Genomic DNA, 16,041 nt, shown 5'->3' with positions numbered 1-16,041 from the left:
GTCCAGTATAAGTATTGTTACTCTGGCTCTTTTTTGACTTCCATTTTCATGATAAATGCTTTTTCTATCCCCTCACTTTCAATCTGCATGTGTCTTTTGATGTGAAATCAGTCTCAAGTTAACAAAATATAGATGGATCATTTTTTCAAATTTTTTTTAACTTTTAGAGAGGAAGTGGGGGAGAGGTGGAGGGAGAGGGAGAGGGAGAGAGAGAGAGAGAGACAAAGAGAGAATACCTCAAGCAGGCTTCACACCCAGCATGGAGCCCAATGCGGGGCTTGATCTCACAACCCTGAGATCATGACCTGATCTGGAATCAAGAGTTGAAACTTTAGCCAACTGAGTCACCTAGGTATCCCTAGATGGGTCTTTTAAAATCCATTTTGTCACTTGATGTCTTTTGATTGGAGCATTTGGCCCATTTATACTCAAAGGAATTATTGATAGATATGTGTTTATTTTCATTTCATTACTTGTTTTATGGTTGTTTTGTAGTTTTCTGTTCCTTCTCTAAATCTCTTCTCTCATGGCTTGCTGGCTTTCTTTAGTGATATACTTGGGTTTCTTTATTTTTGCATATCTATTACTGGCTTTTGATTTGTGGTTACCATTAGGTTTATATATGACATCTTCTACTTACAGCAGTCTATAGTAAGTTGACGGTCATTTAAGTTTGAACCTATTCTTTACTCCTCTCCCCCCAAGTTTTAGGTATATAGTGTCATATTTTACATTCTTTTCTTTTGTGAATACTTTCACTGATTTTTAAGATATACTTGATTTTACTGCTTTTATACTTCCTACTTTTCTTCCTCCTTTTTATGGTCTTTCCTTTCCACTCAAAGAGTCCCATTTAATTGTTTAGTGGTCATGCATTATTTGTCTGAGAAACTATCTCTCCTTTTCTGACTGATTTCCTTCCGTTTAGAGTATTCTTGTTTCTAGGATTTTTTCTTTCAGCTCTTTGAATATATCATGCTACTCTCTTTTGGCTTGGAGTTTCTGCTGAAAAATCAGCTAATAGCTTTATGGGGTTTCCCTTGTATGCAACTATTTTCTTTTTTCTTGCTACTTTTAAAATTCTCTCTTTATTGTTACTTTTTTGCCCTCTTAATTACTAATTGTCTTCGTATGGATCTCCTTGGGTTGATTTTCTTGGAGGCTTCCTGTGCCTCCTGGATCTGGATTTCTGTTTCTTTACTCAGATTTGAGAAGTGTCTAGCTATTATTTCTTCAAGTAAAGTTTTGCCCACTTTTCTTTTTATTCTCCTTCTATAATGCAATGTTATTGCACTGGATGGTATTGCTGAATTCTCTAAGTATTTTCATTTATTATTTTTCTCTAGTTTATTCAACTTGACTGCTTTCCATTACTCTGTCGTCCAGATTGCTGATCCATTCTCCTGCTTCCTCTAGTCTAGTACTTAATTCACATAGTGTATTTTTAATTTCAGTTTTTGAGTTCTTGATCTCTGGTTCTTTATGTTTTCTATCTCTTTGTTAAAGTTCTCACTGAGGTCCTCTACTCTTCTTACATTCAATGAGTATCTTTATGACCATTACTTTAAATGATCTATTATGCATATTATGTATCTTTATTTTGTTTAGCTCTTTTGCTTTGATTTTTTTTTCTTTTTCTTTGATTTGGGACATATTCTTCTGTTGTGTCCTTATTTTGTCTAACTCTGTGTCTGTTTTTACATTTTAAGGAAGTCAGTTACATCCTGCTATTGAAGGTATGGCCTTATAAAGCAGAGATTCCGTAGTGCCCTGTGGTGCAATGTCTTATGTTCATCAGAATCTGGTTCTTCAGGGTATCTCCTATGTCTGTTGTATGTACCCTTATGTTGTGGCTGACCCACTTTTGCCAGCATTCCAGTTGTCTGCAATGGCTCTTTTGCCTATTGTGAGCAGCGTTTGGTCCCTGTATTGTTAGTGGTCCAACCTGGGGCTGCCTTGGGCTTCAGTTTAGTCATACTAGGCATTTGCCAGAGATGCATGGAATTGCAGGGCACTTTCCCTGTGTTGTCCCCTGAGAAATTTTCATTGGTGGGCAGGAACTGCAGTCAGACCCCAATGTCTGTTCCCTGCCTACCACTGGGGCCACAGTCCCACTGGCATGCGTAGTTATTTTCCTCTCTCCCTAGGGCAGGCATCACTTCGGAATGGCAATGACGCCTGTTGGGGGTCTGGCCATCCATGCAAACAGGAAGTATTGAGGGGGACAGGTCTGCAGGAGCATACAGGGGCGGGGTGTGGTATTAGCAAGGTATCTGCAGGTCTACTGTGAGAGGGGACCAGGAGCCATTTTAGAAAACTGCCACAGAGCTAGAAGGCAGGGATCCACAGAAGTGCACTGTTAGCAAGGCAAGTGGAGAGTGTTCACACCATTCCCAGGTATTTGTGTATCTCAGCTGGCTGACAAAGGAGGAAAATGATGCCTGCCAACTCTTTTTTTTCCTGGAGAAGTTTCCCAATGATCCCAGCCCTTCATCACATGCTGTGAAACTAGTAAACAAATTTCCCTCCTTGTTCCCTAGAGATCTTTTCAAACTGCTGCTTCTATGCTGTTTCTCCACAGGTGCTGTTTCTTGTGCTGCCTCTAAGGGTGGGGAGTCAGTTTCCTCTCACCCTTTAGCTCTCCCAAAGCTGAGCCCATTGATTTTTTAAGTTTCAAGTGTTAAGCCCTGCTCATCGTAAGAACTCAGGAAATCAGGCCCCTTTGATTTTCAAAGCCACATGTCATGGGGATTCACCTTCCCTTTGCAGGTTCCCTATGCCTGTTGTGAAGGTCTGTTTGTTTGCTCTCTCTGAGCCCACAGCATCCTTCCCTCCCGTGGATGATCCCTTGGGTCCCTCTAGCTCCCAATTATGTCTCCATCTTCCCTCCCTCTTATATGTGGCGTCTTCTCTGCACTTAGCTGTGGAAAGTCTATTCTGCCAATCTTCAGGTCATTTTTTGGATTATTTACAGATGATATGGGTGTTGTCTAGGTGTATCCATGGACAGGTGAGCTTAGGATCTTCTTACTCTGCTACCTTCCCTGGGTTCCAGAATAGACAGGTTTTTTTTTGTTTATTGTTTTTAAATTTAATTTATTTGACAGAGAGAGAGCACAAGCAGGGGAGCAGCAGGCAGAGGGAGAGGGAGAAGCAGGCTCTCCACTGAGCAGAGAACCCAACATGGGGCTCCATCCCAGGACCCTGGGATTGTGGCCTGAGCTGAAGGCAGATGATTAACCAACTGACCCACCCACGCACTCCTGGAGAGTTATTTTTATACCAAGTGCTTGGCTAATAACTTGATTGTACTTAATGGATAAATGAATAAAATGTGTCTTTAACCATAAGTCTTGCTATTAAATAATTTTTCTTTTACTTGGAACTCTCTACATGCCCAGTTTTGTTTTCCTTTATTCTCTAAAGATGTGACATTATATTTTTTATCTATAGAATGTGGCAGCATTTTAGCTTTCATTTCTATAATGGAGTTCTTATAGATATAAGACTTAGATTTTAATTCTTACTTCTTGGTAGAGACATTAAGTATATCTTTAAACTTTGTAGATAATTCAAAAGATCCACATTTCCTTGCCCCTATTTCATTTTATATTGGGTTCAGAGGTAAACTATATGAAGGAATTAAAAGAAAAAGTAATTTGACATTTAGTTAAAAATTATTCATGTATGCAGCTCATTTCTATGGCCTGGAAATCAGAGGCCAAGAAGTGTAGAATTATTCAGTTTTATTTAACAGAAGTGTTCTATCATCTGCCTCATTCTCCCATTTTATAGGAGCCATTTGACATTTTTAAAGGTCTAGCCAAAACGATTGATACCATTCACCAGAAAAAATCTATTATTGTAGAAATCAACTTTCTGGAAATTCTCTTAAAATAATAATGGTCATTTTTCCCTGAAGAAACTTAAGTGCAGTATTATTTTCACTCCATACCACTGGATAAACCTTTTAAAGAAAATGAAGTAGTTGAGAGGATATCTTACATGATTGCTTTAAAGATCAGAAATATATAGAAGAAATACTTGGCAGGCTGATGACTGGAATATAATCTTAAGCTTTGTTTAGTCAAGTCTCCAGAAAACTCACTGTTTTTAAGGGAGTATGTTCAAGTTTCCTAAAAGTTTACTGTTTAGTAAAAAGTATGATTTAATGGCTTGTGTTCACTTAATGTGCTGTTGTAATAATCTCTTCACTTCTCTCATTCTGACATTAAATGTGTTAAGGGCAGAGATTATGTGTTGTTTACTTTTTTTTTTTTTTTAATAAAAACTTACTGCCTAGCAGGCTCTCTGGTGCATCATTAGTCGTTGAGGGATACAATAGAAAAGACAATACTAATTGTTAACAAGACTGTGGAGAAACTAGAACACTTATGCATTATTGGCAGGAATATAAAATTTCACAGAGAGTTCTGTAAAATAGTTTGGTGTTTTTTTTTTTAAAGTTAAACATAAACTTACCATATGACCCAGTAATTCTATTCCTGGGAATGATCCTATTCTTTGCACAACAGTATACTCTCCTGGTTTGTCCCTTGTTCTCCAATCTAATCCCAACAGCATAGATGCCTTCTTACTTCTCTTTTTTGCCCTGTCCTGAGGTCAAAGTAATCTAGCTATTTAAAGATCTACTTGGGTAAAGTCTAAAAGCATGACCCAGAAGTGACATTTTTGTATATAGAATAACATTTGATAATATACATTTTATCTATGAGAAAATTTTGAGAAAATAATGTGCATTTTTATGCTAGACATAGTTCCATTTTGGGGGTCTCACAATCTTACAGCTGTATCATACTTTATTTTTTTTTAAAGATTTTATTTATTTTTCATGAGAGACACACAGAGAGAGGCAGAGACACAGGCAGAGGAAGAAGCAGGCTTCCAGAGGGGAGCCCAATATGGGACTCTATTCCAGGACACCAGGATCATGACCTGAGCCAAAGGCAGACACTCAACCACTGAACCACGCAGGTACCCCCTGATTCATACTTAATTTACATAAAATATAAAGCTACTATACTGAATTGGCTAGCATTCCCCCCAAATTTGGGTCTATTGTAATCTCCAGAATGTGACTTTATTTGGAAATAGGTCTTTATAGATGTAATTAGTGAATGTGAAGTTGTACTGAAGTAGATGGGTCTTAAAGGCAATATGACTTGTGCTTTTGTAACAAGAGGAAAGCACATAGACACATTCAAGAAAAAGGTCTATGTGTTGACGGAGTCAGAGATTGAGGCAATGCAGTTGCAAGCCAAGGAATACCAAGGACTACGGGTGAAATTAGGAAGAAACAAAGAAGAATCTTTCCTTAAGTTTCTAGAGGACGTATGGTTTTGCTGACACCTTGACTTCAGAACTGTGAGAGGATAAATTTCTGTTGTTAAGCCACCCAATTTGTGTTACTTTGTCATGGCATTGCTAAGAATCAAATATACTTGCATTTATTAAAAATAACCATGCATGTTTATTCATGTCAAAGAGTTTAGACTTGTTTTGGCAAGAAAGTTTCTGCTCTAATAATATTTCATAGCTAGCCTTGGAGCCCAGCAACTTGTATTACAGAGATGTCATAGATCTATTTAAATTGATGTCATAAACATTTATCAAACAATCAAACTGCATTGATCATTGACACTTATAAAAATGTGTGCTATAAAAAAATGTATGCTATAACTTAAAAAGTTGGTAAGAAAGTTTTATAAGATTAATTTAGTGGTAGAATTAAAAGATTACATGCTTATGACTTTCAACACAATAAAAGATGTATGCCAAATATATACACATAGCATATGTGCTTTATCCTAAAAGTGTTAAAAGGTGTCACATAGGGATATTTTATAATCCAGGTAGATTTACTTGAAACCTTGTCCTTTAATATGAGTTAATGTGTAGGATCATATAGTGTAGGGAAACATTTTTTTTTTTTTAGTTTACCTTTTAAAGGTTCTTCCAGTTGGTCTAAGAATTAAATTGACATGAGGCAGACAAGAGAAAATAAAATTTATAATTTAATATGAATAAGAACCTCACAAGCATGAAATTTTCAAAAACAGAAAGGTAAAATGAGGTATATATACCACGTGAGCTAAGGAATGAGATAGGGGCTTCAGGCTTCAAGGAAAGGATGACAATTCACAGCAGATGTTTGTAATTAGCTATTTGGCCTGCCATACAGATGTGCCATCCAGATAAAATTTATCCCTAGTAATATCTCTAATTCTGGGAAAGACCCCCTTACTCTGCTAAGTAGTTAAGGGAGAGGCAAAAATTTCTTTTAGCCTGCAAGGTCTCAATTGCCTTCAGCTCAAAAGTTGCACATTTTAGGGAGACTTGCTCTGAAGCTCTTCTTGGAATACTTAGCTAGACTATGGCAGTACTAATTCGTTAAATTGAACATAATTAGTTTTGTATTTTCTAAAATAACTTTATACATAATATTGATAGGCATTCTCATTTTCTGAAAAATGCATTTTGCATATATCAGCATTTAAAATGAGATATTTATCTCAATTTTTATTTTTTGCTAAGAAAAGAATTTTTTGAAGATTTTATTTATTTATTCATGAGAGACACACAGAGAGAGAAAGAGAGAGAGAGAGAGAGGGAGGCAAAGACACAGGCAGAGGGAGAAACAGGCTCCATGCAGGGAGCCTGATGTGGGACTTGATCCTGGATCTCCAGGATCAGGCCCTGGGCTGAAGGAGGCGCTAAACCACTGAGCCACCCGGACTGCCCAGGAAAAGAATTTTAAAAATACACTAGCTTCTATACAATTTTCTATTAAGACCAGAGTAGATGCTCATTAGAGTTTCTAGAAAACAGTTGTATCTGTTGCAATAGGGAACAAATCTGTTAAGGTCCTTCCAGTTGTATGTCCTATGTTGTGTTGGCAACTGTAAATCATAGGCTTTGGGACCTCTTAAAATATTTACAACAAAGCCAAACATTTCAAAGAGTCAATTTTCAGTTTATAAAGTCCTTCCATTTGAATTTCATTGAGTTGTCTTATCTAATCATCACATGACTATATGAGTTAGGTATTAATGCCTCTATTTCACAGATACATAAATTTGAGGCTGATTGTTATGTGACTTGCCCAAGTGGTGGGACTCTTTGTTGAGCCAAGTTTTCATCAAAATCTATGCTCTTTCCAGAAAAAATAGTACATTACTTAACTTGGGTTGGCTTAAGGCTACCTTAAAATCATTGGATTTTATGTAAAATATTAGAATTTGAATTATTCAAATTTATTATTATTAACTCTGTAGCATTAGGCCAGTTTTCACCTTCAATTTAATCTCTAGTAATCATAGTAACTCTGTTACTATGTGTGTCACTTGTTCTAAGCCCTTCGCAGTTATTTATCCACTTAATCTTTATAACAACCCTATGAGACAAAACCCTATTTTATACATGAGGAAAACGAGATTAAGAAAATTTAAGGAATTTGCTCAGTCACAAACTATTCAGTGACAGAGCACCAAAGCCTGTGTGCTGTGCTGCCTCTCTGTGAAGACGGAGATAAATAATACCCAGCGTGCAGCTGGTTGTTAGCATAAATGATGGTATGTATGTAGGCACTTTGTAAACTGGAAAGGACTAAAAAGAGATTAGATATTATGTATAAGAATGCTTTCTTTTTTAACTTCAGGGAAATGTCAGGGTAGGCAGTTTCCTCATAAAAAGTTTTTATGGAATTTAAATGTTATCATCACATCCTAATCTGAGTGATATATTTCTTGAAATATTCTTTGAAGCAATATATGCATTTTGCTTCATTTAACAAATAAAACTAAATGTATTTACTTTATTTATCTGTATTTCATTTGTGTGAGGGAACAAGACCCACTGGCTTTGACTAGGACTGCATGGTGCCTCCTTCTCCCTGACAACTCCTGTCAAATTTGTGCAACCCTTCCAGTTTGGTCATGGAATAGTAAAGCTGAAAATTATTCCTTACCCTTGAGAATGGAGAGAACAAGGCTGAGGGACTTATGATTTTAACATGACTTAATATTGACTTAAAATATTAAGCAATCCTAAATGTTTTAGAGGCGGGACACTTTTACTCCCTCAAGAGTTCGCCACACTATGGAAAAATAATTACTCCTAGAAGGTACTTGTTGTTGGATTGCTGAGTAATTTTAAGCATTTTGTTGCAGTATGAAAGGAAGATTAACCAAAAAAGATTTTATTTATAAGATTATTATTTTAACCAACAAAAAGTTATGAAAATAACACTTATGTGTCTGAAAACTGTAGTCATGGTTACTTTGACCATCAGAATATTTTTTTCTTCCTCTTAATCCTGGAAAGAAATCACAACATCTGTTTCTGAGATTTTAGGATGATAAATAACATTAAGTTTTATTCCAATTCAAGAATAAAATATTGTGATCTTTAAAAAAAAAACAACTAAATGCAAAAAAATGAGCTATTTTGCCAGTGAAAGGAGTTTATTAGGGCCTAGCAGAGGAATTCCAATTCAGGACAAGCAAACTATGGCAAATTGTAGGCAAGTTCAGAGAACAGAGAGGGGCTTAGTTTTATGGAGGAAACAAGGAGGTTGGGAGGGACTCTTTAGAAGATTTCAAGTTGGTGATGGTATCTCATTGGCTAAGTGTGGTGGTTTCTCATTGGATGCACTCTCTGGAGCAAGGAGAAATTTTTTCTTTCCCCTCTGCACTGTGTAAAGCAAGCGTCTTCCTGTTGGGGAATGCCAGGTATGTTTTTTACAGGAAGTGGTACCCCTTCAGGGCTTCCTAACTTTTACTTTAAATGAAGTGTTCCGTATTTATTTTCACAGTATTGATATCAAATGAGATATCTTCAACAAAGTTATCTAAAGGGAAATTTAATAGTTCTCTTTGATCCCTCTGGGACTAGTTCTGCAAAGTCATTAGAATAGTCACTAGCCATTAGATAATAAAATTAGAATTATGGGTTTTGTGTGTTCTATTACTATTTATATCTTATATATTATTTAATCAGCTTTTAAATGCATATTGGGTACACAATATAGTACCACTGCTATGGAAGATATAAAAAGAAAAGAAAAAAATTATAATTGACCTAAAAAGAGTTAAAGTTTAGGAGGAAATAAAGGATATTCCTGGAGCACAACATACAATTTGCAATAATTTGTTCAGTATTGTATGTTAAGTGCAGAAAAAATTCAAAGTTAGAAGGTGATCTCCAAGAGGTCAGAGATTTTAAATCTCTTTTGCTCAGAATATTGTTTCTGTGATTACCACAAAAATACATGCTTATTGAAGAAAATGTGAAAAAGAAATTGACTATAAACATTTACCCAAAATAACTAGTTTACTGCTATGAATTCAGTTAACACTTTTCCTTTTACCTTTATCCATTTTCTACCTGAAGCAGCTTTTATTTTTACTCATCCTTTCAGGCCTTATTTTTAGTGGTAATTGCCCTCAAAAAAATGTTCAAACTTCTTAAATTGTTTTAGGTCCTCATACTAATATGCTTCCATTTAGTCTTGGGCTTCACCTGCATTCATGAAATATTGATGCTCCTGGGCTCTGTAGTGGATGCTGGGATTACAGTGATATACATGACAAACAGGTTCTCTACCATCATAGAGTTGGCAGTTATAACGGAGACAGAAAAGAAATGAACAAAAGGGGCGCCTGGGGGGCTCAGCGTGTTAAGTAAGCATCCACCTTTGGTCAGGTCATGACCTGGGGTCCCTGAGATCGAACCCTGAGTCAGGCTCTCTGCTCAACGGGGGCCTGTTTCTCCCTCTCCCCACTGCTTGTGCACATGTACTTGCTCACTCTCTCTCTCTGTCAAATAAATAAATAAAATCTTAAAAAACAAACCAAAAAATTGAGTATATAAATGACATTTTGTTTTAGTTACTTGTAAATTTATTTTTCTCACTAGACTATCAGCTGCATATGGTAAGTACTGTCTTGTTGAAAGAAGTTAGATGATAAATATGTGTGTGTCTGTATGAAATGAATGATTACTGAAGGATGAATGACTAGGTTAACATTTCTATGCATTTTTTCTTATCAATAATGTACATAAACATACAATTTTCATATATACTCAAAATTGGAATCTTAATGAAATACATACTATACATTTTTCACTTAACATTGTATCTTGAACATATTCCTATGTGAATAAATGCTTTAATGGTTGCATAATATTTCATAATAAGAATGTACCTGGATGATTACATAACCCTCCCCTATTGAGATTCTTATTTTCACTCTTTTCCTGATTCAGAACCACACATTCATTTAGATTGTTTCCAGTTTACTGCTATAAATTTTGTACTGATTAACACTTTTAAGCATAAATCACTATATCTTTGATTATATTTACTCAGAAATATTTGAATTGCTGGACAGAAGTTATTATCTTCTTTAAGGCTTTTGTATAGATTGCCAAGTTGTATTACAGAAAGGTAAATTATACTTCATTGAGGGATAATTTAAGCAATTTCATTAAGTTTTGAAACTAGTGATGGATATGACCTAATCAAAGGATCCTGGCTGGCAGAAGCAAGGGCACAGAAGTGAGAAATAGTTAATTAAAGAGACAAGAAGTATGTATGTTGTGTTATGTTGTGTGGAGAAGAGGGATGGAGTTGGAAATCTTGGGACAGGTGAACACTAGATGAGAAGCTTTCAACTTTTTAGAACAGTAGTTGGAGCTGCTATGAGATCTTGTAAAGGAGAAAGATAAAACAGTCTCTGGAGTCTAATGTATCTTAATTCAAATTAATAACGTAGTGACTTTAAGCAGGTATTTCACTAACTTAAATTTTAGCTATATTTCATTCACATTTTAAAGGGTTTTCTGGTTCTCCATGCTATTCAACTACAACTGTGGCAGATTTATGAGAGCAATCTGTCTTCTCTGCTCAGATCCCTCTCTGAACTGTTTCTAACACACTGGGCAATACCATTCTGTACATAGCTTTTCTTTTCTTGGTTAAATTTATATTTATTAATAGCATGCATGATTCTGTGAAAACCAAGCTTGAACCCTGGCCATTTTGACTTCCAAGGGCAAGTGTGATCTGAGGACAACTACCTGGAGATATGTCTCTTAAACTCCACTGTGTGTACCCCTTGGTGATGTCTAGTACCTGCCTTCAGGGGTCTGGTAGTTGGACACCGGTGGCATGTAATCTGACCCTTTTCTCTCAAAAGGGAACAGACTGGTAAACTGGGATCCTGCTTGATGGCCTTCACATGGAGCCCCTAGGATATGAGTCACAGCTCCAACAGAGCTTCCTGTTGAGCCTCAAACACAGATCTCATGGCATCCTTCTCCATTTTGTGCTCTTGCTGCTTCTACCAGGACTATGTTTTCAGAAGCAGAGCTCTCCTCTGACTCTTCTCAAAAGGGAGCTCTACCCGAGGCCGCTGTCTTACTTTATCCAAGAACTTCACAGGGGTGATAAAATCTTCAGTGGAAATTAGCTCTCCAGCCTTTTCCAACCAACAGACCTTCTTTTTCAAATGGTCCTTCACTGCTTAGTCTTTTTCAGAATGTACCTTCTTTTGTAGAGGTTCTGATCTCATGGGAATGAATTTCCAGGTCAGTGATGAATCTCACTGTTGGATGTTCCTAATCTGTGTCTGTCAAGTTTCCAGAGTATCCATGGCCCCTCTGGCAATGAGTGCAGAGGTCCTGACCTAGCATTTCATTAAGGAGAGTCTGAAATGTTTTTTGTTTGTGCCCGGGAAGATGAGGAATCCGCCTCACTGTCCGGAGATTTCTCTAATCTCATCTGATAGATTATAGGATAAAATATGTAGGAAAATGCAAGGCATCATAATTCAATGGGAAATGGAAGCATACATTGGTTTAATATTTCCAAAATATTGTCTCTGTTACATTTTTTTTAGATATGGCATTTAAGAAGTTTATCATGGCCAGAAGAAGGGAAATAATAAAGATTAGAGCAAAATTAAACAATATGGAAACAAAAAACCAGTAGAACAGATAAGTGAAAATACGGGTTCTTTGAAAGAATTTTTTTTTTAAAGATTTGAGAGAGAAGCAAAGACACAGGCAGAGGGAGAAGCAGGCTCCATGCAGGGAGCCTGACGTGGGACTCAATTCCAGGACTCCAGGATCAGGCAGGCCCTGAGCCGAAGGCAGTGCTAAACCGCTGAGCCACCTGGGCTACTCTGGTTCTTTGAAAGAATTAATAAAATTGATACCTCTAGCTAGACTTATCAAAAGAAAAAGTCCCAAATAAAATTATGAACAAAAGAGGAGAGATCACAACCAACACCATAGAAATACAAATAATCATAAGAGAATATTATGAAAAAGCATATGCCAACAAACTGGGCAATCTGGAAGAAATGGACAAATTCCTAGAAATATACAAACTACTAAAATTGAAACAGGAAGAAATAGAAAGTTTGAACAGACCCATAACTAGCAAAGAAATTGAATCAGTCATCAAAAATCTCCCAGCAAACAAAAACCCAGGGCCAGATGGCTTTCAGGGGACTTCTACCAGACATTTGAAGAGTTAATACCTATCTTTCTGAAACTACTTAAAAAAACAGAAATGGAAGGAAAACTTCCAAACTCCTTCTTTGAGGCCAACATTACCTTGATCTCAAACCCAAAGATCCCACCAAAAATAATTACAGACCAATATCCCTGATGAACATGGATGCACAAATTGTCAACAAAATGCTAGCAAATTGAATTCAACAGTACATTAAAAAATTATTCACCATGATCAAGTGGGATTTATTCCTGGGATGCAATATTCAATAATCAATCAATATGATACACCACATTAATAAAGAATTAGAAATATATGATCCTCTCAATAGATGAAGAAAAAGCATTTGAGAAAATACAGCATCCATTCTTGATGAAAACCCTCAATGAAGTAGGGTTAGATGGAACATGCCCCAACATCATAAAGGCCATATAGGCCATATACAAAAGATCCATAGCTAATATCCTCTTCAATGGTAAAAACTGAGAGCTTTTCTCTACAGTCAGGACTAAGATAGGGATGTCCACTGTCACTATTACTATTTAACATAGTCCTGGAAGTCTTAGCCTCAGCAATCAGACAATGAAGAGAAGTAAAGGGAATCCAGATCAGCAAGAAAGAAGTCAGACTTTCAGTATTTGCTGCTGACATGATACTTTAAATAGAAAACCTCAAGAACTCCATCCCAAAATTGCTAGAACTCATACATGAATTCAGCAAAGTCTCAGGATATAAAATTGACATAAGAAATCTGTTTCATTTCTCTACACCAATAATGAAAAAGAAATCAAGGAATTGATTCCATTTGCAACTGCACCAAAACCCATAAGATAAACCTAACCAAAGAGGGAAAAGATATACTCTGAAAACTATAGAACACTTATGAAGGAAATTGAAGAGGACAGAAATGGGAAAACATTCCATGCTTATGGATTGGAAGAACAAACATTGTTGTAGTGTCTATACTACCCAAAGCATCTACACATTTAATACAATCCCTATCAAAATACCAGCAACATTTTTCAAAGAGCTAGAGAGCTAGAACAAACCTTCTTAAAATTTGTATAGATCTACAAAAGACCCTGAATAGCCAAAGCCATGCTGAAAAAGAAAAGCAAAGTGGGAGGCTTCATAACTCTGGACTTCAAGCTATAGTGATCAAGAGCAGTAGTTATCAAGACAGTAAGGTACTGGCACAAAAATAGACACATCAATGGAAAAGATTAGAAAACCCAGAAATGGACCTACAACTGTCTGCTCAAATAATCTTTGACAAAGCTGGCAAGAATACCCAATGGAAAAATCCCTTCAATAAATGATGTTGGGAAAACTGGAAATCCACATGCAGATGAATGAACCTGGACCACTTGCTTAAACCACATGCAAAAATAAACTCAAAATGGATGAAAGATCTAAATGTGAGACAGGAAACCATCAAAATCCTAGGGGAGAACACAGCAACGTCTCTGACCTTGGCCATTGCAACTTCTTACTAGACACGTCTCTGGAGGCAAGAGAAACAAAAGCAAAACTCAACTATTGAAACTACATAAACATAAAAAAGAAAGTCAACAAAGCTAAGAGGCAACCTGTGAAAGAGGAGAAGAGATCTGCAAATGACTTATCAGATTAAACGAGAGTATCCAAAATCTATAAAGAACTTATCAAACTCTACAACAAAAATGCCAAATAACCCAGTTAAGAAATGGGCAGAAGACATGCATAGACACTTGTCCAAAGAAGACATCCAGGTGGCTAATGGACCCATGAAAAGATGCTCGACATCACTCATCATCAGGGGAATGAAAATCAAAACCATGATAAGACACCACCTCACCACCTTGTCAGAATGGCTAAAGCTAACAACAGTGGGAACAACAGATGTTGGTGAGGATGTGGAGAAAGAGGAACCCTCTTGCACTGCTGGTGGGAATGTGAATGGGTACGGCCACTCTGGAAACAGCATGGAGGTTCCTTAAAAAAAATTAAAAATAGAACTACTCCATGATCCAGCAACTGCACTACTCAGTATTTCCCCAAAGGATACAAAAATACAGATTCAAAGGGGTACATGCATCCCAATGTTTGTAGCAGCATTATCAACAATATTCAAACTTATGGAAAGGGCCCAAATGTCCACTGACTGGTGAATGGATAAAGAAGAGGTGGTATGTATGTATGTATGTATGTGTATGTACATATTACTCAGCCATCAAAAAGGATGAAATCTTGCCATTTGCAGCAACATGGGTGGAGCTTGATGGTATTATGCTAAGTGAAATAAGGCCATCAAAGGCAAGTGCTATGTGATTTCACTCCTATGTGGAATTTAAGAAACAATACAGGTGAATATATGGGAAGGGAATCAGAGAAAAGGAAGCAAACCATCAAAGACTCTTAAAGGTAACACTGAGGGTTGATGGAGAGAGGTGGGTGGGGATGGGCTAGATTGGTGATGGATAGTAAGTAGGGCACTTGTGATGAGCGCTGGGTGTTGTAAGTAAGTGATGAGTCACTGAATTCTGCTCCTGAAACCAATACTGCCCTGTCTGTTAGCTACCTAGAATATGTAAAAATTTGAAGAAAAAAAAGTTTATCATGGCACTAAACTCAAGGTGAGCTGAGAGTGTAGGGAACCTTGAAGCAGGCCATACTCTGTTTTTACATCTGACTAAACATTTAATTAGAGTATGAAATGCTTCATGTAGGAAGGTTCTCAAAAATTCAATATAGCTTGTAATTTCTCTGGCAAAAAAAAAAAAAACAACTCAAAATATTTTTTTTTATTTATAGTTGACCTGAGGTATCATTTTTACATACAAAAGATGAAATTTTTTTTCCTCTGAACCAAATTTCTAGAGCCCTCTATTCATCATCATAAATTTTCTCCCAGAGTTCAAAAATCCTTTGAGAAAGAAGAGAGAAAATGGTTATTTTCCTTCTATAGGATATAGATGAATCTTTGGTATAAATCATGTGAATTTATATTGAATAACTGGGTGGTTTATTAATTCTAAGTGTGCTCAGCTCAAAGCATTTTTATGTGCACTGTAATTTGTCTTGAAGATGTAGTAGTAGCATTCTACTGTTCTTTTTCTGTTTCCAGACCTGAAAACTTTCAGATCTTTGTTCTTTTGTATTAGCTTTGATCATTTCATTATATTTATCCTTAACACTTCAAAACTTTCTCCACAATGGAAAGGCTGGGCAATACATTATAATATCTGACTCACTGTATCTTCTACACTTGGACTGAAGATGTATTTAGTTCTAATCACTCTTTCTCCTCCTTTGGCTCCTGTAACACTTATCTTTTTTGGTTCCTTCCTTAACTGCTGGACTGCATGACCTTTCTTTATCTTTTAGTCCTTAAATGTTAATATTCTCTTCGATTCTATCTTATGGTTTCAACTATTTTCTACCTAGATATTTTTCCTGAGCTACAGATCCCATATAAAAATACTTATGCTATCAACATCTTGGTCTGGATGCACCAGACG

The 16,041-nt window shown here is 36.5% G+C and overlaps 1 protein-coding gene and 1 pseudogene across 15 annotated transcripts in view; one reads left to right on the top strand and one right to left on the bottom strand.

Moving 5' to 3' along the window:
• The window catches only part of ANKS1B (ankyrin repeat and sterile alpha motif domain containing 1B), a 1,043,873-nt gene that overhangs the window by 319,443 nt on the left and 708,389 nt on the right, over window positions 1-16,041 (top strand). The gene's annotated exons all lie outside the window — the stretch shown is intronic.
• Window positions 10,928-11,594, bottom strand: LOC140603225 (large ribosomal subunit protein mL40 pseudogene; annotated as a pseudogene).

Source organism: Canis lupus, chromosome 13 (assembly GCF_048164855.1).
Source record: "Canis lupus baileyi chromosome 13, mCanLup2.hap1, whole genome shotgun sequence".
NCBI classification, from domain to species: domain Eukaryota; kingdom Metazoa; phylum Chordata; class Mammalia; order Carnivora; family Canidae; genus Canis; species Canis lupus.
Note: the sequence above shows the minus strand (reverse complement) of the source record. Positions and strands in the feature narration are given on the sequence as shown.